Genomic DNA, 26,689 nt, shown 5'->3' with positions numbered 1-26,689 from the left:
TTAGAATCAAATGAAAGTCAAATGCTTTCAAACAAAGCTTTTTGAATCAAATAAAAGTCAATTGCATTCCACAATGCTAATTGAGTCAAATTAAACTCAAACACATTCAACAAAGCTAATTGAGACAAATGAAAGTCAAACACATTTTAACAAAGCTTTTTGAATCAAATGAAAGTCAAATGCATTCAAAAAAGCAAATTGAGTCAAATGAAAGTCAAACACAATCAAACAAAGCTTTTTGAATCAAATGAAAGCCAAATGCATTCAACAAAGCTAATTGAGTCAAATGAAAGTCAAACACATTTAACAAAGCTAATTGAGTCAAATGAAAGTCAAACACATTCAAACAAAGCTTTTTGAATCAAATGAAAGTCAATTGCATTCCACAATGCTAATTGAGTCAAATGAAAGTCAAACACATTCGACAAAGCTAATTGAGTCAAATGAAAGTCAAACACATACAAACAAAGCTTTTTGAATCAAATGAAAGTCAATTGCATTCCACACTGCTAATTGAGTCAAATGAAAGTCAAACACATTCGACAAAGCTAATTGAGTCAAATGAAAGTCAAACACATTTAAACAAAGCTTTTTGAATCAAATGAAAGTCAAACACATTCTAACAAAGCTTTTTGAATCAATTCAAAGTCAAATGCATTCAACAAAACTAATTGAGTCAAATGAAAGTCAAACACTTTCAACAAAGCTTTTAGAATCAAATGAAAGTCAAATACATTCAAACAAAGCTTTTTGAATCAAATGAAAGTCAATTGCATTCCACAAAGCTAATTGAGTCAAATGAAAGTCAAACACATTCAAACAAAGCTTTTTGAACCAAATGAAAGTCAATTGCATTCCACAATGCTAATTGAGTCAAATGAAAGTCAAACACATTCGACAAAGCTAATTGAGTCAAATGAAAGTCAAACACATTCAAACAAAGCTTTTTGAATCAAATGAAAGTCAATTGCATTCCACAATGCTATTTTAGTAAAAAGAAAGTCAAACACATTCAACAAAGCTAATTGAGTCAAATGAAAGTCAAACTCATTCAAACAAAGATTTTTGAATCACACGAAAGTCAATTGCATTCCACAATGCTAATTGAGTCAATTGAAAGTCAAACACATTCAACAAAGCTAATTGAGTCAAATGATAGTCAAACACATTCAACAAAGCTTTTAGAATCAAATGAAAGTCAAATACCTTCAAACAAAGCTTTTTGAATCAAATGAAAGTCAATTGCATTCCACAATGCTAATTGAGTCAATTGAAAGTCAAACACATTCAACAAAGCTAATTGAGTCAAATGAAAGTCAAACACTTTAAACAAAGCTTTTAGAATCAAATGAAAGTCAAATACATTCAAACAAATCTTTTTGAATCAATTGAAAGTCAATTGCATTCCACAATGCTAATTGAGTCAAACGAAAGTCAAACACATTTAACAAAGCTAATTAAGTCAAATGAAAGTCAAACACATTCTAACAAAGCTTTTTGAATCAATTCAAAGTCAAATGCATTCAACAAAGCTAATTGAGTCAAATGAAAGTCAAACACTTTCAACAAAGCTTTTAGAATCAAATGAAATTCAAATACATTCAAAAAAGCTTTTTGAATCAAATGAAAGTCAATTGCTTTCCACAATGCTAATTGAGTCAAATGAAATTCAATTACATTCTACAAAGCTAATTAAGTCAAATGAAAGTCAAACACATTCTAACAAAGCTTTTCGAATCTCGTGAAAATCAAATGCATTCAACAAAGCAAATTGAATCAATTGAAAGTCAAACACTTTCAATAAAGCTTTTAGAATCAAATGAAAGTCAAATCCTTTCAAACAAAGCTTTTTGAATTAAATAAAAGTCAATTGCATTCCACAATGCTAATTGAGTCAAATTAAACTCAAACACATTCAACAAAGCTAATTGAGTCAAATGAAAGTCAAACACATTTTAACAAAGCTTTTTGAATCAAATGAAAGTCAAATGCATTCAAAAAAGCTAATTGAGTCAAATGAAAGTCAAACACAATCAAACAAAGCTTTTTGAATCAAATGAAAGCCAAATGCATTCAACAAAGCTAATTGAGTCAAATGAAAGTCAAACACATTTAACAAAGCTAATTGAGTCAAATGAAAGTCAAACACATTCAAACAAAGCTTTTTGAATCAAATGAAAGTCAATTGCATTCCACAATGCTAATTGAGTCAAATGAAAGTCAAACACATTCGACAAAGCTAATTGATTCAAATGAAAGTCAAACACATTCAAACAAAGCTTTTTGAATCAAATGAAAGTCAATTGCATTCCACAATGCTAATTTAGTAATATTAAAGTCAAACACATTCAACAAAGCTAATTGAGTCAAATGAAAGTCAAACTCATTCAAACAAAGCTTTTTGAATCACACGAAAGTCAATTGCATTCCACAATGCTAATTGAGTCAATTGAAAGTCAAACACATTCAACAAAGCTAATTGAGTCCAATGAAAGTCAAACACATTCAAACAAAGCTTTTTGAATCAAATGAAAGTCAATTGCATTCCACAATGCTAAATGAGTCAAATGAAAGTCAAACACATTCGACAAAGCTAATTGAGTCAAATGAAAGTCAAACACATTCAAACAAAGCTTTTTGAATCAAATGAAAGTCAATTGCATTCCACACTACTAATTGAGTCAAATGAAAGTCAAACACATTCGACAAAGCTAATTGAGTCAAATGAAAGTCAAACACATTTAAACAAAGCTTTTTGAATCAAATGAAAGTCAAATGCATTCAACTAAGCTAATTGAGTCAAATGAAAGTCAAACACATTTAACAAAGCTAATTGAGTCAAATGAAAGTCAAACACAATCAAACAAAGCTTTTTGAATCAAATGAAAGTCAATTGCATTCCACAATGCTAATTTAGTAAAATTAAAGTCAAACACATTCAACAAAGCTAATTGAGTCAAATGAAAGTCAAACTCATTCAAACAAAGCTTTTTGAATCACACGAAAGTGAATTGCATTCCACAATGCTAATTGAGTCAATTGAAAGTCAAACACATTCAACAAAGCTAATTGAGTCAAATGAAAGTCAAACACATTCAAACAAAGCTTTTTGAATCAAATGACAGTCAATTGCATTCCACAATGCTAATTGAGTCAAATGAAAGTCAAACACATTCGACAAAGCTAATTGAGTCAAATGAAAGTCAAACACATTCAAACAAAGCTTTTTGAATCAAATGAAAGTCAATTGCATTCCACAATGCTAATTTAGTAAAATGAAAGTCAAACACATTCAACAAAGCTAATTGAGTCAAATGAAAGTCAAACTCATTCAAACAAAGCTTTTTAAATCACACGAAAGTCAATTGCATTCCACGATGCTAATTGAGTTAATTGAAAGTCAAACACATTCAACAAAGCTAATTGAGTCAAATGAAAGTCAAACACATTCAAACAAAGCTTTTTGAATCAAATGAAAGTCAATTACATTCCACAATGCTAATTGAGTCAAATGAAAGTCAAACACATTCGACAAAGCTAATTGAGTCAAATGAAAGTCAAACACATACAAACAAAGCTTTTTGAATCAAATGAAAGTCAATTGCATTCCACACTGCTAATTGAGTCAAATGAAAGTCAAACACATTCGACAAAGCTAATTGAGTCAAATGAAAGTCAAACACATTTAAACAAAGCTTTTTGAATCAAATGAAAGTCAAATGCATTCAACTAAGCTAATTGAGTCAAATGAAAGTCAAACACATTTAACAAAGCTAATTGAGTCAAATGAAAGTCAAACACATTCAAACAAAGCTTTTTGAATCAAATGAAAGTCAATTGCATTCCACAATGCTAATTTAGTAAAATGAAAGTCAAACACATTCAACAAAGCTAATTGAGTCAAATGAAAGTCAAACTCATTCAAACAAAGATTTTTGAATCACACGAAAGTCAATTGCATTCCACAATGCTAATTGAGTCAATTGAAAGTCAAACACATTCAACAAAGCTAATTGAGTTAAATGAAAGTCAAACACATTCAAACAAAGCTTTTTGAATCAAATGAAAGTCAATTGCATTCCACAATGCTAATTGAGTCAAATGAAAGTCAAACACATTCGACAAAGCTAATTGAGTCAAATGAAAGTCAAACACATACAAACAAAGCTTTTTGAATCAAATGAAAGTCAATTGCATTCCACAATGCTAATTGAGTCAAATGAAAGTCAAACACATTCGACAAAGCTAATTGAGTCAAATGAAAGTCAAACACATTTAAACAAAGCTTTTTGAATCAAATGAAAGTCAAACACATTCTAACAAAGCTTTTTGAATAAATTCAAAGTCAAATGCATTCAACAAAGCTAATTGAGTCAAATGAAAGTCAAACACTTTCAACAAAGCTTTTAGAATCAAATGAAAGTCAAATACATTCAAACAAAGCTTTTTGAATCAAATGAAAGTCAATTGCATTCCACAAAGCTAATTGAGTCAAATGAAAGTCAAACACATTCAAACAAAGTTTTTTGAACCAAATGAAAGTCAATTGCATTCCACAATGCTAATTGAGTCAAATGAAAGTCAAACACATTCGACAAAGCTAATTGAGTCAAATGAAAGTCAAACACATTCAAACAAAGTTTTTTGAATCAAATGAAAGTCAGTTGCATTCCACAATGCTAATTTAGTAAAAAGAAAGTCAAACACATTCAACAAAGCTAATTGAGTCAAATGAAAGTCAAACTCATTCAAACAAAGATTTTTGAATCACACGAAAGTCAATTGCATTCCACAATGCTAATTGAGTCAATTGAAAGTCAAACACATTCAACAAAGCTAATTGAGTCAAATGATAGTCAAACACATTCAACAAAGCTTTTAGAATCAAATGAAAGTCAAATACCTTCAAACAAAGCTTTTTGAATCAAATGAAAGTCAATTGCATTCCACAATGCTAATTGAGTCAATTGAAAGTCAAACACATTGAACAAAGCTAATTGAGTCAAATGAAAGTCAAACACTTTAAACAAAGCTTTTAGAATCAAATGAAAGTCAAATACATTCAAACAAATCTTTTTAAATCAATTGAAAGTCAATTGCATTCCACAATGCTAATTGAGTCAAACGAAAGTCAAACACATTTAACAAAGCTAATTAAGTCAAATGAAAGTCAAACACATTCTAACAAAGCTTTTTGAATCAATTCAAAGTCAAATGCATTCAACAAAGCTAATTGAGTCAAATGAAAGTCAAACACTTTCAACAAAGCTTTTAGAATCAAATGAAATTCAAATACATTCAAACAAAGCTTTTTGAATCAAATGAAAGTCAATTGCATTCCACAATGCTAATTGAGTCAAATGAAATTCAATTAATTTCTACAAAGCTAATTGAGTCAAATGAAAGTCAAACACATTCTAACAAAGCTTTTCGAATCTCGTGAAAATCAAATGCATTCAACAAAGCTAATTGAATCAATTGAAAGTCAAACACTTTCAATAAAGCTTTTAGAATCAAATGAAAGTCAAATGCTTTCAAACAAAGCTTTTTGAATCAAATAAAAGTCAATTGCATTCCACAATGCTAATTGAGTCAAATTAAACTCAAACACATTCAACAAAGCTAATTGAGACAAATGAAAGTCAAACACATTTTAACAAAGCTTTTTGAATCAAATGAAAGTCAAATGCATTCAAAAAAGCAAATTGAGTCAAATGAAAGTCAAACACAATCAAACAAAGCTTTTTGAATCAAATGAAAGCCAAATGCATTCAACAAAGCTAATTGAGTCAAATGAAAGTCAAACACATTTAACAAAGCTAATTGAGTCAAATGAAAGTCAAACACATTCAAACAAAGCTTTTTGAATCAAATGAAAGTCAATTGCATTCCACAATGCTAATTGAGTCAAATGAAAGTCAAACACATTCGACAAAGCTAATTGATTCAAATGAAAGTCAAACACATTCAAACAAAGCTTTTTGAATCAAATGAAAGTCAATTGCATTCCACAATGCTAATTTAGTAATATTAAAGTCAAACACATTCAACAAAGCTAATTGAGTCAAATGAAAGTCAAACTCATTCAAACAAAGCTTTTTGAATCACACGAAAGTTAATTGCATTCCACAATGCTAATTGAGTCAATTGAAAGTCAAACACATTCAACAAAGCTAATTGAGTCCAATGAAAGTCAAACACATTCAAACAAAGCTTTTTGAATAAAATGAAAGTCAATTGCATTCCACAATGCTAAATGAGTCAAATGAAAGTCAAACACATTCGACAAAGCTAATTGAGTCAAATGAAAGTCAAACACATTCAAATAAAGCTTTTTGAATCAAATGAAAGTCAATTGCATTCCACACTGCTAATTGAGTCAAATGAAAGTCAAACACATTCGACAAAGCTAATTGAGTCAAATGAAAGTCAAACACATTTAAACAAAGATTTTTGAATCAAATGAAAGTCAAATGCATTCAACTAAGCTAATTGAGTCAAATGAAAGTCAAACACATTTAACAAAGCTAATTGAGTCAAATGAAAGTCAAACACAATCAAACAAAGCTTTTTGAATCAAATGAAAGTAAATTGCAGTCCACAATGCTAATTTAGTAAAATTAAAGTCAAACACATTCAACAAAGCTAATTGAGTCAAATGAAAGTCAAACTCATTCAAACAAAGCTTTTTGAATCACACGAAAGTGAATTGCATTCCACAATGCTAATTGAGTCAATTGAAAGTCAAACACATTCAACAAAGCTAATTGAGTCAAATGAAAGTCAAACACATTCAAACAAAGCTTTTTGAATCAAATGAAAGTCAATTGCATTCCACAATTCTAATTGAGTCAAATGAAAGTCAAACACATTCGACAAAGCTAATTGAGTCAAATGAAAGTCAAACACATTCAAACAAAGCTTTTTGAATCAAATGAAAGTCAATTGCATTCCACAATGCTAATTTAGTAAAATTAAAGTCAAACACATTCAACAAAGCTAATTGAGTCAAATGAAAGTCAAACTCATTCAAACAAAGCTTTTTGAATCACACGAAAGTCAATTGCATTCCACGATGCTAATTGAGTCAATTGAAAGTCAAACACATTCAACAAAGCTAATTGAGTCAAATGAAATTCAAACACATTCAAACAAAGCTTTTTGAATCAAATGAAAGTCAATTGCATTCCACAATGCTAATTGAGTCAAATGAAAGTCAAACACATTCGACAAAGCTAATTGAGTCAAATGAAAGTCAAACACATACAAACAAAGCTTTTTGAATCAAATGAAAGTCAATTTCATTCCACAATGCTAATTTAGTAAAATTAAAGTCAAACACATTCAACAAAGCTAATTGAGTCAAATGAAAGTAAAACTCATTCAAACAAAGCTTTTTGAATCACACGAAAGTCAATTGCATTCCACGATGCTAATTGAGTCAATTGAAAGTCAAACACATTCAACAAAGCTAATTGAGTCAAATGAAAGTCAAACACATTCAAACAAAGCTTTTTGAATCAAATGAAAGTCAATTGCATTCCACAATGCTAATTGAGTCAAATGAAAGTCAAACACATTCGACAAATCTAATTGAGTCAAATGAAAGTCAAACACATACAAACAAATCTTTTTGAATCAAATGAAAGTCAATTGCATTCCACACTGCTAATTGAGTCAAATGAAAGTCAAACACATTCGACAAAGCTAATTGAGTCAAATGAAAGTCAAACACATTTAAACAAAGCTTTTTGAATCAAATGAAAGTCAAATGCATTCAACTAAGCTAATTGAGTCAAATGAAAGTCAAACACATTTAACAAAGCTAATTGAGTCAAATGAAAGTCAAACACATTCAAACAAAGCTTTTTGAATCAAATGAAAGTCAATTGCATTCCACAATGCTAATTTAGTAAAATGAAAGTCAAACACATTCAACAAAGCTAATTGAGTCAAATGAAAGTCAAACTCATTCAAACAAAGATTTTTGAATCACACGAAAGTCAATTGCATTCTGTTTCAGGGTTTTTTGTGATTCCCTCGGATACTGGTCACGCTCTGTTGACAAAGACTCGGACACCTGCAAAATAACGAATATTCCGGTGCACGGAATATTCGCCTCCGACGCTCAAGTTAGTGAACGGAAACGGAAAAGGCTAGAGAGAGAAAGTAGAGAGAAGTTGGAGCTCTTTAATCCTCTATATTTATGTTATGTCACAATCCCCCCTCCCACCATAAATGATTGGGGTATTTATAGGGGTGGGAACATGTACCCCTCTAGGGTTTATGCCCTAGAATTTCGTGACGTGATTGGCTGCGCAATCAGAGGTCGCCACGTGTCGTGGGGGCGCGCTGTTTTACGGCTTTCAAGGTTTTCTCGGGATTTGGGCCTGAGGTCATCAGGGCTCTTTTCTCATTCTGATTGCAGCATTGGGGCATTTAGAGATGGCTGACAGGTGTCACCATGACAAGTGGACACGTGTCACATTCTCATAGGGCCACGTGTCGCCTGTTTATTGGGCCACGTGTCACTATGAGATTGGGCCACGTACCTGGGGTATTTTTACCCTAAATATTTGCCCCTCAGAGGGGGTGGCTCGTACACTTACTGGCCGCCTCCTCTGATCTTGAACTCTGGACGCCCTGGTACTCTGGGTTGGGTTTGCTTCCCATCTGCCCTAGACGTCCATATACTTTTGATTCAAGGCTCTTTTTTCTACGTGGACGTCCATATATTTTGCCCTGGACGTTCTCGTAGTCTGGAATGAGCTTGGCTTTTTGCTTATCTGGACGTCCAAATTTTGTACTGGACGCTCTCGTACTCTGAGAGGCTTAACCTCTGAATTCATGTGGTCGTCCACTTGTTTCAAGCCGGACGTCCTCATACCCTGGGAGGAGTTGTTTCCTAACTGCTCAGAACGGCCACATCAATGAGACTGGACGTTCTGATACTCTGGGAGGAGTTGATCTCCTAACTGCTCAGAACGGCCACATCAATGAGACTGGACGTTCTGATACTCTGGGAGGAGTTGATCTCCTGACTGCCCAGAACGGCCACATCAATGGGACTGGACGTTCTGGTACTCTGGGAGGAGTTGATCTCCTGACTGCCCAGAACGGCCACATCAATGGGACTGGACGTTCTGGTACTCTGGGAGGAGTTGATCTCCTGACTGCCCAGAACGGCCACATCAATGGGATTGGACGTTCTGGTACTCTGGGAGGAGCTTATCTCCTAACCACCCAGAACGGCCACATCAATGGGACCGGACGTTCTGGTACTCTAGGAGGAGTTGATCTCCTGACTGCCCAGAACGGCCACATCAATGGGACTGGACGTTCTGGTACTCTAGGAGGAGTTGATCTCCTGACTGCCCAGAACGGCCACATCAATGGGACTGGACGTTCTGGTACTCTGGGAGGAGCTTATCTCCTAACCACCCAGAACGGCCACATCAATGGGACCGGACGTTCTGGTACTCTAGGAGGAGCTTATCTCCTAACCACCCAGAACGGCCACATATCTTCTTTGGGGTAATCTGGGCTTCCATGATTTCAGACGTACTTCCTGGCTTTCTAATCATGCTTTGTACGTCTGAGGACTGGGCGGACGCTTTTCCTCTTAGATTTTCTCAATATTTGGAGACTAAGTGCTGAAGGTGTAAAATTCTTGAATTTTCCACTTATTTCGATTCACTTTAACGTGCCGTTAATTTTTCGTCTGGTCTTTTTCACAAGTTAACAGAACCCTAACGTCGTCCTGGCCCTTTCTTCGAGTAATTTCTCAAGAAATTGCCGTTTGAATGTTTAGGCGGGAAAGACGGTTTTACCATTTTGCCCTCATGAATTCACTCTATAAATATGGGAGGTGAATTCTCATTTTCACACTTTACCCAATTGTGAATTCTAGAGAGAAGTCAGAGCGTTCTAGTGAGAGAAAGTTATTTTTCCCTTAATCTTCAAGAGCGCCGCCGTGAGTTTGAGTTTTCCGGTCAATCTTCAAGAACTTCACCACCACCTTCAGAACTTTCAGAACGTACAGAGGTAGGCCGTCTATATTTTCTCTTTTACTTGTTTTCTTTTTCTTTTACTTCAATTCTGGATCCATACTCGGCTTCGTCCGACTCTTGATGTGAATTATTGATCCGAAAACCAACAAACACATGAGATATGTTTAAGCTTAATTCTATACAGGAAATCCACCAAGAATTAAACAAAAACTAAGAGTAATTAACTAAGAATCCACCTAATTAATTAACCCTAAACGAATGTTTTAACTAAAACAAGCAAAACAGCAATTGATCGCAATCAACAAAAACTCAAGTATGCAACTTAAGAAGTAAATCTGAATATTAATTTTTTATGTCCCAAAACTCACGAATTACATGATTATTTATAGACTTAAACTAAGTATTAGAAACCTAATAGGACTAGGAAAAATCCCTAGCCTTTAGCTCCAAGTAACCTAAGTGGAATAGGAATACTAAACCGACTTAGATAAGGAAACTAACCAAACCGACCTACCTCCAGCTTTGCGCGGTTTTAGTTTTTGTCTTCGTTGACTGACCAAATGAACTCCGATTCTCATGACACCACCTTCATTGGTTAGCTGACTTCCTGGCGTTTCCAAAAACATATTATACGACATATGTTTTCCTTGAGCTTCAAGTCCGTTTCTGCAGTTCTTTGGACCTCTTCAAAACTGCTACGAAACTACTAGAAAACCTAGTTCTAAACAAACTCTAACAAACTAATATCTTTCCTAATAACTAAGGACGTCTAACCAATCTTAAAATAACAGAAAAATAAATCCTAATGTGCTTAAAACAAGAAAAACCCTTTCAAGTGAAAGGTAAAAACTTGTAAGCAAAATCTAAGTAAAGAAAGTATACTAGACTCCAAGAAACGCTACTAAGCAAACTGTAGCTTTGCTTTGATATCCAAGAAAATGTCCATGCAATGCTTGGCTTGAATCAATGTTTAAGGACAAACTATCTTGATGCATGATAAGCAAATCTTCGAAGTTCTCCATGCTTAGACTTGCATCATCCTCCTCTTCTTCAAAAGAATTTGTCCTCAAATCTCGAAGTTCTTCATCAGGGATGTACTTAGCCAAATCACCAACATTGAATGTAGCACTAACTCCATACTCTCCCGGAAGTTCCAACTTATAAGCATTGTCATTGATCTTCTCAACAATCTTGAAAGGACCTTCACCTCTAGGCATCAACCTCATGAAAGTGCTAGGTGCATTAGTGAGTCCAAACGGCATCACCAACCATTCATACAACCCTAACTTAGTCTTGAATGCTGTTTTCCACTCATCTCCTTCTCTCATTCGAATTTGATGATAACCACTCATAAGATCAATCTTAGAAAACAACTTTGAACCATGTAGTTCATCAAGTAGATCATCTAATCTTGGAATAGGAAATCGGTATTTGATAGTGATGTTATTCACACTCCTACTATCAATACACATGCGCCAACTCCCATCTTTTTTTGGGACAAGTAAAGTAGGCACGGCACAAGGGCTCATACTTTCCCTCACGTATCCTCTAGTCATAAGCTCTTCAATTTGCCTTTGCATCTCCTTTGTTTCTTCCGGATTACTTCTATAGGCTGCCTTATTAGGTAATGGTGCTCCCGGAATCAAGTCAATTTGATGCTCTATCCCACGAATAGGAGGTAGTCCCGGAGGTAATTCCTTAGGAAAGACATTCTTGAATTCTTCTAAAACAGATTCCAATTCATACGGCCTCTTTGCTTGCTTATTTTGATCAATTCGAATCTCATTCGAAACAAGTATATATACCACATTGTTGCTGCAAATCTCTTTTTCTAATTCCCTCTCACTAATCAAATAAGAACTCTTCGAATTAGAGGTAACATTAGAAGGCTTGTTGCTTATCAAAGGTTTTAAAGCAACCGGTCTCTCTTTTTCTCCTTTTCTCACAACATACACATTAGTCCTTCCATCAAACTTCACAAATCTATCATATTGCCAAGGACGGCCTAATAGTATATGACAAGCATCCATAGGACAAACATCACACAAAACTTTATCATGAAATTTACCAATTGAAAAGGAGATTAAAGCTTGTTTAGTTACCTTAACATCACTCGAATTATTAAGCCAATGAAGCTTATAAGGGCTTGGATGTTCAGTAGTTGGCCACTTCAATTTGTCTACCAAAGTAGTAGATACCACATTAGTGCAACTCCCGGTGTCTATGATCATATCACACAACCTATCTTCTACCTTGCACCTTGTAAGAAAGATTTTCTCCCTTTGATTGTTTTCCATAGGTACGGTTTTAGAGTGTAGTGCCCTTCTTAGAACCAAACTTTGACCATGAGTCTCGGGATCAATTTCGTCAATATGCCCCTCCTCTTCTTCAAAGTTTTCCTCTTCGTTCTTTTCTTCATAGTCACTACCTTGCTCACACTTAGCTTGTTCTTGTTCCCACTCTTGAGCAGTCATTACTCTTTTTGATGGACAATTAGTTGCAATGTGACCAACACTACCACACTTGAAGCACTTCCTATCTTCAACAAACTTTTTAGGAGCTTCAAATTTTGATTTAGTCTCCTTGTAGTTCGAACTAGAACCACTTTTCTCCAAGCTATTCTTCTCAAAAGGTTTAGTGAAATCTTTTACAAAGGACTTAGTGTACGTCCCTTTCTTCCCCTTTATCTGTTTTTCAACTTTCAAAGCTACCTTGCAAACATCCTCAAAGGACCAATATTGTTGCAATTCAACTTTTTCAGCAATATTATCAATCAACCCCGAAATAAATCTAGCAATCTTATGCTCAACAATCTCTTCTAAACCACATAGCATGCATAACTTTTCAAATTCAACAATGTAATTCTCAACAGTCATAGAATTTTGTTTAAAAGTTTGCATCTTAAGGTAAATATCTTGAACATAATCACTAGGTACGAACCTTTTTTTCATGTGCTTCTTGAGTTGCTCCCAAGTTGAGATCTTTTCACGCCCCTCCTTATGCCTCTTCTTCTTTAGATTATCATACCAAAGACTAGCATAACCGGTCAGTTTTAATTCAGCCAATTTGCATCTTTTCCTTTCATCATACTCCTTGTAATCAAAGAGTGTCTCGGCCCTTCTAATCCACTCAAAGTATTTTTCAGGTTCATTCATACTCCCATTGAATTCGGGAAGATCTAATCTAAGGTTCCTATCATCTTCCTTTGGTCGGTCTCTTCTCCTAGGCCTTGGTGATTCATCACTTGAAGAGTAATTATTTCGTGGCCTCCTTGGGTTCCTCCTTGGTTGTTCTTCCTCACTTGAACCAGAATTAGGGTTAGAATTCCCTTTCCTTGAAGAATCTCCAGCAAGAGTATCAAGCCTTTTTAACATCTCATCCATCCTTGCTGCCAACTCGTCAATTCGCCTATCTCTTCTAAGATTTTGAGCCTGTTCTAAGGTTAATCCCCTTGGAACCTGTGGAACCTCCTCGTCACTCATGATTCCTACACAAAACAAGTCAGTTCATGCAAAAATCTTGATTAAAAGATCGAATCTTGAAGGAAAATTAGGCAACACAAAAACCGGACTCCCAACCGCAAATCAGTGCACAAACACCAAACGTTTGAGGCTGTGTAGAACGCGTTACTCAACTAAAAATTATGAAATTTTATATGGTGATAGCAGGACGTTTTTAGAGTTCAATGAAAAAAGAATCACGTAAAAATTCCCAGCCAATTGTTCCCAGTTTAATTTTTCCCGAACCTGGCTCTGATACCAAGATGATGTGAATTATTGATCCGAAAACCAACAAACACATGAGATATGTTTAAGCTTAATTCTATACAGGAAATCCACCAAGAATTAAACAAAAACTAAGAGTAATTAACTAAGAATCCACCTAATTAATTAACCCTAAACGAATGTTTTAACTAAAACAAGCAAAACAGCAATTGATCGCAATCAACAAAAACTCAAGTATGCAACTTAAGAAGTAAATCTGAATATTAATTTTTTATGTCCCAAAACTCACGAATTACATGATTATTTATAGACTTAAACTAAGTATTAGAAACCTAATAGGACTAGGAAAAATCCCTAGCCTTTAGCTCCAAGTAACCTAAGTGGAATAGGAATACTAAACCGACTTAGATAAGGAAACTAACCAAACCGACCTACCTCCAGCTTTGCGCGGTTTTAGTTTTTGTCTTCGTTGACTGACCAAATGAACTCCGATTCTCATGACACCACCTTCATTGGTTAGCTGACTTCCTGGCGTTTCCAAAAACATATTATACGACATATGTTTTCCTTGAGCTTCAAGTCCGTTTCTGCAGTTCTTTGGACCTCTTCAAAACTGCTACGAAACTACTAGAAAACCTAGTTCTAAACAAACTCTAACAAACTAATATCTTTCCTAATAACTAAGGACGTCTAACCAATCTTAAAATAACAGAAAAATAAATCCTAATGTGCTTAAAACAAGAAAAACCCTTTCAAGTGAAAGGTAAAAACTTGTAAGCAAAATCTAAGTAAAGAAAGTATACTAGACTCCAAGAAACGCTACTAAGCAAACTGTAGCTTTGCTTTGATATCCAAGAAAATGTCCATGCAATGCTTGGCTTGAATCAATGTTTAAGGACAAACTATCTTGATGCATGATAAGCAAATCTTCGAAGTTCTCCATGCTTAGACTTGCATCAACTCTTCTCATGAGGCCGGCCGTTCGCCTGGGACTGAGGAATCTAGAGTGGACGGAGAAGAGTTGTCTCCTCCTTGGAGTGAGTCTATGTCTGATGCGTACATACTCACCCCCACTTATTCTTCTCTGTCCCAACAGGCAATGGCGAGAACCATGCGTACATTGGTGGAGACTGACTCCACCACCCAAACAACGACCGCCTCCACTGGCTCTCATCACTTGGCCGTGGAGGTCACTTCTTCCTTCGAGGAACGCCTGCGAGCTGAAGGCGCCTCGTCCGCACCTGTTCCGGAACTTAGGTTCCCTCAATTTGCCAGTTCAGTCATGGATGGGGTCGAACTGGTAGCCTGCAAAGACAACCCTTCCAATCTTCTCAACCTCGGCCTCAACTGGGTGGGGCGGACATACCCTTAACCGGAATCTCAATCCGCGAACCGTCCGCCCTGCCTATTCGCAACGCCCCTCCTTTGGGAAATGGGGCGGACGCTGCCAAGGATAAAGGCAAGCGTCCAATGGTCGAGGAGGACGTTCCTTCTTCAATGGGCGTTCCAAGCTCAAGGGGCCGAAGCTCGGCCGAGGCAGCAGATTTGGACAGAGTGCTGTCTTCGGAGTTTGGGAGTGCTCCCTCTCACCAAGTGGAAGAAGAAGAAGTTGAGAAAGAGGCCGTGGGTGAGACGGCCGAAGGCGAGGCGGCGGCCGAAGAAACTGTCGCCAACATTGATAACTTCAGGGACCCGTACGCCTGTACAGTTGGGGAGACAGCCCTGAAGTTTTTAAAGAAGGATTTTGAGAAGTATAAGGAGTCCCTCCATTTGGGGGAGGGATTCGAAATTCAAGTCCCCAGGAAGGCCATTGCTGTGGCTACCTGGGATGAGGAGAAGCCGCGCAAACGAGCGTTTTGCGTCTACAGGGCCACCTTGGATGTGGGGCTCCGCTTCCCTCTTCACCCATTCGTCCGGACTGTCCTGGACGAGTACGACATCGGCCTCTTCCAACTGACGCCAAACAGTTGGTTGAACATCTTTGGGTACTTAGTGACGTGCATCGCTAAGAAATTTACGCCATACTTTGCGGTCTTTTGTGAGATGCACTCACTCACCCGGCTGGAAAAGGAGGTGGATGGTTGGCTCATCTTGAGTGCAACCAGGGATTACATGGTCGTGGTCGACCGTGTCAGTAAGTGGAGGGACTGGAAGCACCGCTTCTACCGTGTCAAAACTCAGGACGCGGAGTTCAACCTTCGCATGAACAGGTGCCGTCCAGAGCCTATTCAGCTCGGACGCGGAGACCACAAGCCTGACAAGCCGCCCATCCACCCAAGCCACGAACACCAGCTCGAGTACTTCAAAGTTAATCGAGTCAGGCGGGGCAACAAAACTGAACGGGTCCCTAGCCATTGGGTTCCTCTCGCCAATTGGCTTAGGGACCCTATCTTCATGTCTGCGTACGGCCTGTACCAGAACATGCCCCAAGGTGGACACTTAGATATATCAACTTTCTGTACACACGTAAGGTTCTTCAGAAAAATATTCTAACACTTTTACTCTTTGTTTTTGCAGCGGAGGCGTACGCTATGCTTGACTCGGCCCAAAAAGCAGAGGTGGAGATGTCCGAGGTGGACTTGGCCAGGTACAAAGCTCGTTTCAAGATGTACGAGCAACTCAAGGAGGTAAACACTTAGTTTATTTTTTGAATTTCTCATTCCTTAATGTGTCCGTTCTGCTATATTGAAAGGAACCTACTTCTCGAGTTTGCACGGACGCTTTACGTCCGTTCATGCAGGCTGGAAGGGAGCTTCTTTCCCAAATAGCACGGACGCCACCTTTGGTTTTGACTTCAAAAATTTTCCTAACTTTGTATTTTTGCAAACCTCCTCCTCTACCCCGAAGGCCAGGCGGAAGCAGCCGGCCACGTCCACTCCTGATGCGAACGCATCCAAGAGGAGAAAGACGGTTGCTTCCAAGCCGTCTTCTCAAGCAGCGGCAACGGCAAAGTCGCAGACTGCTACAACGCAGTCTAAAGGAGAACAACCCCGGCTGACACAAAGCGGGGCCTCCAAGCCCATGGAACCTGTTGCTGATCAGGTCCAGGAAGAGTCCGTCCCTTCAGACGGTGGGGATAGGTTAACCCCAGAACAAATGACCGGTCGCTGGATCGGGACGGTGCTGGTCAACCCGCCGTCCAGCGACGCCGAAGGGAGCCGTCCGGAGGAGGAGGAAGCTCCTTTACCGCCTCCTCCCACCAATTTTTCTCCTCCAACCTTCTCCACTGGTTAGTCATCTTTTTTCTCACTTTTTATAAGTCTCGGTTTACTTTGTAAAATTTAGCTAACTTTTCTTACACGATCGTCCGCAGATATATCAGAGGAGATGCAGTTGAAGGTACCCGGCCAGTCACTGACTGGCGCGGACAGGAAGGCCATGCGCGAGGCCATGGTTCGCGCGGTCCCCCAAGCGCAGCGTGATAAGCTGCGGGGGATCAACGAAGGCTTCCTCGGCCCCATGCTAAACTGCAGCGCCGAGGTATACTTCTATCTCCTTATGTTTTTGCTTTCCAACACTTAGCCAATTTTTCCATATTTTTGACTAAATTTCTTCCTTCTGTCCGCAGCTCTTTCTCCGTTTGAACGCCTTCCTAGATTGGAAGGACAAGGAGAACGAACGGTTGAAGAATGCTTGGGTTGAAGTCAGGAAAGCCGAGGATGCTGTAACTGGGACGGCCGCCGTACAAAGGGTACACTTTGAGACCCAAATAACCGCGCTGTCCGACAAAGCGGCGCGGCAAACAGAGGACCTGGTTAAACTTGGCAAGGCACTCGAACAGGAGTCCTTGGCCAGGGAGGCCATGAGGGTTGAAAGGGACGAGGCCGTCCTGGAAAAGGAAAAATGGCGGTTGGGCTTCGAGGCGTCCGAGGCCCTAAAGAGTGAGCTGAAGATGGCACAAGCCAACCTTAAGTCTGCGCTAGATGAGGCGGACGCGCTGAAGGCCGAGGTGGAAACCCTAAAGAAGTCCCTTGCGGATTATGTGGAGCAACTCAAAACTCCTCGGCCGATCAGCGTTGAAGAAGTCATCCGCATCGAGCAAAATGCTGAAGACAGGCTTAAGGCATACTTCTTTGATGCCTTCAACTTGATGGTGGACGAAGGTGAAGCCGCCTATTACGAGGAAGGCTTCAAGAAGCGGCTTCAGTACGTCTGCCTTAAAGAAGAAGCAAGGAAGGCCGCCATGCCTCCTCCAGAACTAGTAGTTACTACCCCCGAGTCCGGAGAGGACGGGGATGAGGAGGAGGAGGAGGCGGACAAAAAGGCTGCCCCGGCCAAGGACACCAAGATAGCGGAGGAGCCTGCCACAGATAACACGGCTAAGTAGAGCTCAGGTCCTCCAGCAGCCGTCTGCTCAGCTTTCCTTTTCTTTTCAGCTTACTGTGTACTTAGCTTATTTTGTACTTCTCTTTTTTTTGTTCTTCTTTTGAGGCCGCCTGTTCGAGCGGTTTTGTAAACATTTCGGCCGCCTTTGTGCGGTCTTATTAATGAAAATTTTGTCCGCCTTTTGAGCGGCTTTTACTTCTGTTTCATACTTAGCAGTTTTTTGCAAATTTTCTGCTTTTTGCAAGTTTTCCGTACGTCTCCGTATTATGCCTTTTCGTACGTTCCTAGGGGTATGCCCCTTTATTCGGTGTTCGCCTAGTCCATTTTCTAAGTGGTTTGATTAACTTGGTAGTTTTTATGCCTTAAAAGGGTATGACGGCTAGCAAGTTAATCAAATCATAGTAATGATTGCCCTTGGGCTAGGTGAAGCACCGAATTAATTTAATTGGCCGTTCGGCTATCATTGTACGAGTAGTCCGTTGAATCTATCGCTCGAACATACCCTAGAAATCCTAAGTATTATCTCAACTCAGAGATTCCTTGATTGGCCGGGCTAAATGCCTAGGTATGCCCTTGCCCTATTTGTAAAGGACACTTGTTTTCTACACAAGTTCGGGATACCTTGCCTCAATCGTCCGCCTAGAATTGGGCGGACGCATTGATCAGTTTTTTTTTTTTTTTTTTGTGTGTGGCCGAGTTGCTATATTGGGAGCAACCTTGCTTCCTTTTTGATTCGGCCATTCAAAAAGAATGATAGGCCGTGTTACTATATTGGAAGCAACTTTGCTTCCTTATTAACTCGGCCATTCAAAAAGAATGGTAGGTCGTGTTACTATATTGGAAGCAACTCAGTAAATCATTTCATTCGGCCTTCAATCACAAAAACAAAAAATAATTCAACAATGCCTGACTCTTCATTAATTTTTGTCAAAAGTACATTGTTGTGGCCGTACGGCTTTAATTACAAGGCTCGGTCAGTAGACCTAGCTGTATAAACAGCTTTTTGGCTAAGTACTTAAAGAAACTAAGCTCAAACATGATACTTCTTCAGGTTATCAGTGTTCCATGTCCGTGGGATCTGACGGCCATCAATTGCCTCAAGGCGATAGGTGCCGTCTCGGACTTCTTCCCTGATTCGGTACGGTCCCTCCCAGTTTGGAGTCAACTTGCCGTCCTCATTGGCACGGCCAACAGCTTCCATTTTCCTCAACACTAGATCCCCCATTTTGAGCGGCCGCTTAGACACTCGGCGGTTATATGCCCTTGTCATCCTTAAGCGATAAATTTCATGCCTAAGCGCCGCATTGCCCCTAGCTTCTGGAAGGAAATCTAGGGCGGTCTTCATGGCCTCCCAATTGGCCGATTCATCATAAAGCATTACCCGCAAAGTGGGCTCGTACATTTCAATTGGGAGTACAGCCTCAGCTCCATAGACCAAAAAGAATGGAGTCTCCCCTGTAGAACTCTTTGCTGTTGTCCGTATGGACCATAGCACATTGACCAGCTCGTCTGCCCATAGGCCGCCTGCCTTTTCAAGCTTGCGCTTGATCCCGTTTGAAATCAACTTGTTATAGGCCTCAACTTGACCATTGGCTTGTGGTCGGCCGACCGAGGCAAAGCAATGGGTAATGCCTTGGTCTCCCAACCATTCTTTGAGTTGACGCGTCTCAAACTGTGGTCCATTGTCGAACACCATTGACTGAGGTACCCCATACCGAGTGATTATGCTTTTCCAAATGAAGGCTGACACGTCCGTCCATTTGATGCCCCGGACGGCCTCAGCTTCAACCCATTTAGTGAAGTAGTCTACTGCCACTAATACGTACCGTCTCTGGCCGGATGCAGCAATATACGGTCCCAAAATGTCCATGCCCCATTTGGCAAAGGGAAGCGGACTACTGATGGCTGATAGACTATTTGCTGGACGATGAATAAGGGTTGAAAATCTTTGGCACTTGTCACATTTTTTCACCATTTTCATGGCGTCCGACTTCAGGCTCGGCCAGTAATATCCCAACTGTGTCGCCTTTTCAGCTAAGGCTCGGCCTCCAATATGCGAACCACAATGCCCCTGATGAAGGTCATCCAACACATCATGCCCTCTCTCAGGAGTTATACATTTAAGGTAAGGCTTCACAAAGGCTCTTTTGAATAGCTCCCCATCTTTCATCTCAAACCAGGCCGCCTTCCTCTTCAATAGCCAACTCTCTTTCGGATCGTCCGGAAGTATTCCATCCCTTAAGTAGGAAGAAATTCCGTCCATCCAGGTTGAACTTCTATCTATTACCTGAACGGGCTCGGCATCAATGCTCCTTTTTTCCTTTACTTCCCAAAACACTGATCTTGGAGTATCACATGACGCCGAGGAAGCCAATTTGGAGAGGGCGTCCGCCTGATGATTCTCTGAACGGGGAACTTGCTTGAGAGAAAAAAGCTCTAGGCCTTTGGCCTCATTTTTAACTAGCTGCATGTACTTCATCATGGCCGGCTCCCTGGCCTCAAAGCCACCATTGACCTGATGGACTATTAGCCGGGAGTCCGAGCATACTTCAATTTTGGTTGCCCCGGCCGCTTTACACATCCTTAGGCCGGCCAACAATGCTTCGTACTCAGCTTCATTGTTTGACGCTTGGAACTGAAACCTCAACGCGTACTCATACTTGTCTCCCTCAGGAGATTCACATATAATACCAGCGCCACACCCGGTCGCTGTTGCACTACCATCCACAAACACTTTCCAAACTTGGTCCCCGGCCGGCTGAAGATCAGGCCGTGTCATTTCAGCCAAAAAATCCGCAAAGGCTTGCCCCTTGATTGCCTTCCTTGGTTCAAACACAAGGTCAAAACCTCTGAGCTCTAAGGCCCACTTGAGCATGCGGCCACTTGCCTCCAAAGTTGAGAACGGCTTCTTCAAGGGTTGGTCCGTATAGACCACGATTGAATGTGCTAAAAAGTATGGCCGCAGCTTCTTTGATGCCATGTACAAGGCCATGCCAAATTTTTCAATTGGGGGGTACTTCAGCTCAGCATTGTGAAGTACGTGACTGATAAAATACACCGGGACCTGATGGCCGTCCCTTTCAGCAAGAAGGACGGCACTCAGAGAGTGTTCGGAGATGGCAAGATAGATATATAGCTTTTCATTCTTGAGCGGACTGACGAGGCGAGGCAATGTATGCAAGTGATTTTTCAACTGTACGAATGCTTCCTCGGCCTCCTCTGTCCACTCGAACAGGGCTTTCTTCTTAATGGTTTGATAAAAGTAACGGCATTATCCCCTGATCTTGACAAAAATCTTCCAAGGGTTGCTAAACAGCCGGTCAGTCTTTGTACTTCCTTGATTGTTCTTGGAGACTTCATGTCAAGGACGGCTTGAATTTTTTCAGGGTTGGCCTCGATTCCACGTTGATCAATCAAAAATCCGAGAAACTTGCCGGACTCAACACCAAATACACACTTCTTTGGATTCAACATCATCTTATGCCGCCTGAGTTCGGCGAACGTTTCTCGTAGATCCTTGAGATGGTCGGCCGGCTCTTTTGACTTGACAATCATGTCATCAATATATGCCTCCATGTTTCGGCCGAGCTGGTCTCTAAAGACCGTATTAACAAGCCTCTGAAATGTAGCAGGAGCATTCTTGAGGCCGAATGGCATAACCTTGTAACAGTACAACCCCTGCTCGGTCACAAACGCTGTTTTCTCTTGATCTTCTTCCCACAAAGGAATTTGATGGAATCCGGAGTATGCGTCCATGAAGCTCATAAGGGCGTGTCCGGCCGTAGAGTCAACCAAACGGTCGATCTTAGGCAAGGGGAAGCTATCCTTTGGACACGCCTTGTTCAAGTCCGTGTAATCCACGCACATCCTCCAAGTCCCATTCGGCTTTTTCACAAGAACTACATTGGCCACCCAATCTGAGTAAAAGCATTGCCGAATGAAACCGGCGTCCAGCAGCTTTTTTACCTCTGCTGCGGCCGCCTGATTCCTCTCTTCTCCGTGATTTCTCTTCTTCTGGCGGACATGCTTTATCAAAGGATTCACGGCCAACTTGTGTACGGCCAGGTCAGGACTTATTCCTGGCATTTCACCAACTTCAAATGCAAACACATCTTTGAATTCTCTTAACAGCTGTACTAACTCATCCCCAAGCAATTCCAAGGCTATAGTGCCGACACTAACTGTCCGTTCTGGGTGGTTGGAGTCAAGCACTATATCTTGGTGGCTGCCGGCCGGCTGGGGCCTCAACTCATCTGGCCGGCCGACAGTCATTAGTTGCTAGGCTTCCTCTGCCCTGGTCGCCTTACGCTTCTGGCCGACCTGGTATGCTGGGAGTGAGGTTCCTTCTTCCTTAATCTCGGACAACTTTGGGCCGCGTGCTGTTGGCTTCACGGCCAGCTGATTACATTCCTTGGCCATTTTCTGACTTCCTTGAATTGTTCCAATTTTTCCGTCCGACCTTTCAAACTTCAGCAACATCAAGTGGGGCACTATGACTGCCTTGGCTGCATTGAGAGTAGGGCGGCCAAGGATTACATTGTACCCAGTCAACTCTTTTACCACAAGGAAACGGACGACCATGTCTCTTCCTTCCCCCTTCTGCCCGAAACGGATGGGAAGGTCAATCCGTCCGACTGGATGAATGATATTCCCCCCAAATCCTACTAAGGGATGAGTTATATCTTGGAGAGCATCTTCTGGGAAGCTTAAATTCCTCAAGGCAGAGAGACTTATGATATCGGCCGAACTGCCCGTATCAATCAATATCCGTCCCACCTTCAAATTTGCTATTTTCATTACAAAGACCATGGGATCATTGTGCAAAGCTCTGACCTCACCACGGTCAGCTTCACTTATGATCACTTCAGGAAATGGCTCGGCTTTAACAACGTCCGTTTGCATCACATTTGACAGGTTTCGAGCGTCCTGCTTGATTCCTTTCATGGTAGGGCCGCCTGAAGCAAAGCCTCCTAATATGACGGCCACAAAACTTGAATCAGTGCTATTCCCATCATCTTCCTTGTCATTCTTCTTTTCACTTTGTTGCTTTTTCTCGGACGTGTTGTCTGTCCGCTTGAAGGTGAATTTGGACTTGGTCACGTAGGGTTTCAGCAGACCCTTGTCGGCCAACTTATCCAACAGTCTCTTCAAGTTGATACACTCGTTCGTGTCATGACCCACATCCTTGTGGTAATGACAATACTTGTTTTTGTTTCTGTACTGGGCCGAGCCTCTCAAAGGCTGAGGCTTCTCAAACTCAAACTTGTCTTTTATCTCCATCAAAATAGAGTAACCATCCTTGTTGAACTCATACTGAGGCTCGTATGTCTTGCTTTTCTTTGACTTGGGTTGCTGGTCATCAGCTACCCAGATTTCTTTTCTTTTGTTCCCTTCTTTCTTTCGACCGGCCGAGTTTTGCTGAGAAAATTGTTTCTTCTCAGCCCCCTTGGCCGGCTGTTCTGATTTGGTGAGCGAACAAAAATCCGCGGCCTCAATATAGGCTTCGGCTTCCCGTAATACACCTGCGTATGACCGAATCTTTTTTCTTACCAAATCAAACTTAAAACCATTATGCCTTAATCCCCGGAGAAATTCTGAGTAAGCCATTTCGTCCGGAAGATTATGAATTTGGGCTTTTTCTTGGTTAAACCTTTGGACGTACGAACGTAGTCCTTCATTCTTTCCTTGGACAATTGTAGCCAAGTTGAGACTTGTCTTTCTTGGTGGGATGTTGTATGAGAAGTTTCCCACAAACAACAAACTGAGGGTGGTAAAGCAATTGATGCATCCGGCTGGGAGGCTGTTAAACCAGTCCTGGGCCACCCCTTTGAGAGTGGCCGGGAAGCATCTGCACCATGTAGCATCATCTACACTTTGCAAGTACATCAAGTTCCTGTACGAGGTAACATGCTCTTCTGGGTTGCCCGTACCATCATAGGCACCCACTAGTACACTCTTCACTTTTGCTGGTTGAGGAGATGCTAGTATATCTTGCGAAAACGGAGGCGGCTTATCTCCCAAATTCAACAAACGCATCTGCCAATCGATAGGCTGAGGCTGAGCGGACGTTCCAGCCAGGTAAGGAGTCTGGTCGAACATCTGACCATACGGCCCATATTGCCCAAAAACTTGGGGAGTTGGTTGTATCAACCCATTGAGTACTTGAGGGGACTGATACTGCGATGGCTGAATTGGACGGGGAGTAATAGTATGACTCTTGCTGGAAGCAGCCGTGTTGGTGTATTGGGAGAAAGATTGGTTGGAGACTTCCTCCGGCATGGTTGGAGTAGAGGTTGTGTCAGAGTATGCGACCCTCTCCCTTTGCTTGTGCCGAATGTAGTCCCTTGCGTCCTTGAAACGCTGTGACGGCTCAGTCTCAACTCTTTTTGGCTGTCTGCCCCTCCCCCCAGTCGACTGTGTTTTCGCCAGCAGGCTAGAGAAGTTGGTCCGTGGGACTCGGGGAGACCTTCCGTGCGGACGACGGAATGGGGTGTTACCAGCATCAGTTGCATTGGTCTTGTTGTTGGCTTTCTTGGAAGTGCCCCCTCTCCCCTTTTGCTGGGTAGCCGCCAACTCCTTGCGGAGCTTAGTCAGCTCGGCCATTAGGGTAGCTGGGGTGACAGGAAGTTGTTCGGCCTCTTCAAATGAGGCAGTCAAAGGATTGCTTGAGTGTATGGTAGTATGTATGTCCTCTACATATCCATCTTCGCCTGGACGAGGTCCAGAATTAGGTGTCTGACCATCTATTGCCATAACGGACGAGTATCCCCACAGACGGCGCCAAATGTTTCGGGGTTTTTTGTGATTCCCTCGGATACTGGTCACGCTCTGCTGACAAAGACTCGGACACCTGCAAAATAACGAATATTCCGGTGCACGGAATATTCGCCTCTGACGCTCAAGTTAGTGAACGGAAACGGAAAAGGCTAGAGAGAGAAAGTAGAGAGAAGTTGGAGCTCTTTAATGCTCTATATTTATGTTATGTCACAATCCCCCCTCCCACCATAAATGATTGGGGTATTTATAGGGGTGGGAACATGTACCCCTCTAGGGTTTATGCCCTAGAATTTCGTGACGTAATTGGCTGCGCAATCAGAGGTCGCCACGTGTCGTGGGGGGCGCCGTTTTACGGCTTTCAAGGTTTTCTCGGGATTTGGGCCTGAGGTCATCAGGGCTCTTTTCTCATTCTGATTGCAGCATTGGGGCATTTAGAGATGGATGACAGGTGTCACCATGACAAGTGGACACGTTTCACATTCTCATAGGGCCACGTGTCGCCTGTTTAATGGGCCACGTGTCACTATGAGATTGGGCCACGTACCTGGGGTATTTTTACCCTAAACACATTCCACAATGCTAATTGAGTCAATTGAAAGTCAAACACATTCAACAAAGCTAATTGAGTCAAATGAAAGTCAAACACATTCAAACAAAGCTTTTTAAATCAAATGAAAGTCAATTGCATTCCACAATGCTAATTGAGTCAAATGAAAGTCAAACACATTCGACAAAGCTAATTGAGTCAAATGAAAATCCAACATATTCAAACAAAGCTTTTTGAATCAAATGAAAGTCAATTGCATTCCACAATGCTAAATGAGTGAAATGAAAGTCAAACACATGCAACAAAGCTAATTGTGTCAAATGAAAGTCCAACACTATCAAACAAAGCTTTTTGAATCAAATGAAAGTCAAATACAGTTAAAAAAGCTAATTGTGTTAAATGAAAGTCAAACACTTTCAACAAAGCTTTTAGAATAAAATGAAAGTTAAATACATTAAAACAAAGCTTTTTCAATCCAATGAAATTTAATTGCATTCCACAAAGCTAATTGAGTCAAACGAAAGTCAAACACATTTAACAAAGCTAATTGAGTCAAATGAAAGTCAAACACATTCTAACAAAGCTTTTTGAATCAAATGAAAGTCAAATGCATTTAACAAAGCTAATTGAGTCAAATGAAAGTCAAACACTTTCCACAAAGCTTTTAGAATCAAATGAAAGTTAAATACATTCAAACAAAGCTTTTTGAATCAAATGAAAGACAATTGTATTCAACAATGCTAATTGATTCAAATGAAAGTCAAACACATTCTAACTAAAGCTTTTTGAATCACATGAAAATCAAATGCATTCAACAAACCTAATTGAGTCAATTGAAAGTCAAACACTTTCAACAAAGCTTATAGAATCAAATGAAAGTCAAATACAATCAAACAAAGCTTTTAAAATCAAATGAAAGTCAATTGCATCCCACAATGCTAATTGAGTCAAATTAAAGTCAAAAACATTTAACAAAGCTAAATGAGTCAAATGAAAGGCAAACACATTTAAACAAAGGTTTTTGAATCAAATGAAAGCAAATGCATTCCACAATGCTAATTAAGTCAAATAAAAGTCAAACACATTCAACAATGCTAATTAAGTCAAATGAAAGTCAGACACATTCAAAAAAGCTTTTTGAATCAAATGAAAGTCAAATGCATTCAACAAAGCTAATTAAGTCAAATGAAAGTCAAACACATTCAACAAAGCAAATTGAATCAAATCAAAGTCAAACACATTCTAATCAAGCATTTAAAATCAAATAAAAGTCAAATGCATTCAACGAAGCTAATTAAGTCAAA

Source organism: Chenopodium album, chromosome 21, assembly GCF_948465745.1.
Source record: "Chenopodium album chromosome 21, dcCheAlbu1.1, whole genome shotgun sequence".
Taxonomy (NCBI): domain Eukaryota; kingdom Viridiplantae; phylum Streptophyta; class Magnoliopsida; order Caryophyllales; family Amaranthaceae; genus Chenopodium; species Chenopodium album.
This window is presented reverse-complemented; position numbering follows the sequence as displayed.